Genomic DNA, 1,322 nt, shown 5'->3' with positions numbered 1-1,322 from the left:
AGCAGCCCGTTTTATTTCTGCCTGTGTCCCCGCTGGGGAGATTCACTCTTACTTCCTATCCTACCTTAGACACTAAATGAGTAAATCAACCAATCTCTGGTAGTTGTGTCATCGTAGAGATTTTGGACTGGTTGCTATGGGTTACTGCACTTTGTAGTGTGTTCAGGAATATGTTTTTTTTTTCTTTTGCAGATAAAACGCACACCGAGCTGTCTAGCTTCTGTCTGGCATGTCCGGGATTAGGAAATGCCCCCTGACCCGCCTGCTTCCTCATTCACAGGATCCTATTAATAGGAACAGAGGCAGACACTTCCCGAGCGGATGTTTATCAGAACACGCTGAGCCGCCACCGAGCTCTACAAGGCGCCCCAAGGTGCAAAGCAAAGCCAATGACTCGATCTGAGCGCTGGGCCGGCTAAAGTGCTGCGCAGACACTGCTAGGCCTCAGGTGCCAACAGCGGCCTCGTTGCCCTCGGGCAACCAATGTTATCAGACATGGCGGCCCACCGTGCACACACTTTGACTGGCTCAGTGTTCTCTGTACAGCGCTGCGGTATATGTCAGAGCTATATACATGTATAATAATAGTGTGTGACTGTGGAGTGGGACATTAGAGTGTAAGCTCCTCTGTACAGAGACTGATGTGACAGTGGGGGGAGGGGACATTAGAGCGTAAGCTCCTCTGTACAGAGACTGATGTGAATGTGGGGGAGGGGACATTAGAGTGGAAGCTCCTCTGTACAGAGACTGATGTGACTGTGGGGGAGGGGACATTAGAGTGTAAGCTCCTCTGTACAGAGACTGATGTGACTGTGGGGGGGGGGACATTAGAGTGTAAGCTCCTCTGTACAGGGACTGATGTGACTGTGGGGGGACATTAGAGTGTGAGCTCCTCTGTACAGAGACTGATGTGACTTTGAACACAGGACATTAGTTGCGGTGTTTCGGGGCTGCTCTCAATTACTACCATGACGCCTGGGGGGGGCACAGTGAACAGACCGGGCTTTTGGGCCTAGAAGCTGCAGGTAGCGCACCTCGGTGCACAGCAATGGCAAACCTTTGCCAAGCACTTGTGCGTACTGAGCTGTCCAATAGACGATTCATTAGGAGGCCTCAAGGTGCCCAAAGATGGCAGATATCAGTCAATATAACTGGAGGAGGTGACAATGTCTCTGGGTGACACTGCTGGGCGACGGACCTCAGTGATGGGGACAGGTCCGTCCCCCCCTTCCTCACCACCATCGTGATCAGGTACAGTCAGGGCACGGCTGGACAATGTCACCACTTTCCTGGTGCAAAAATTGCACCTTGATTTTTTTACC

At 51.7% G+C, this 1,322-nt stretch overlaps 1 protein-coding gene across 1 annotated transcript in view; it reads right to left on the bottom strand.

Annotated features, from left to right (window-relative positions):
* LOC108797162 (serine/threonine-protein kinase LMTK1-like) overlaps positions 1–1,322 on the bottom strand; it is a 45,508-nt gene that overhangs the window by 43,174 nt on the left and 1,012 nt on the right. The gene's annotated exons all lie outside the window — the stretch shown is intronic.

This window comes from Nanorana parkeri, unplaced genomic scaffold, assembly GCF_000935625.1.
Source record: "Nanorana parkeri isolate BGI_ZX_2015 unplaced genomic scaffold, ASM93562v1 scaffold1237, whole genome shotgun sequence".
NCBI lineage: Eukaryota > Metazoa > Chordata > Amphibia > Anura > Dicroglossidae > Nanorana > Nanorana parkeri.
This window is presented reverse-complemented; position numbering and strand designations above follow the sequence as displayed.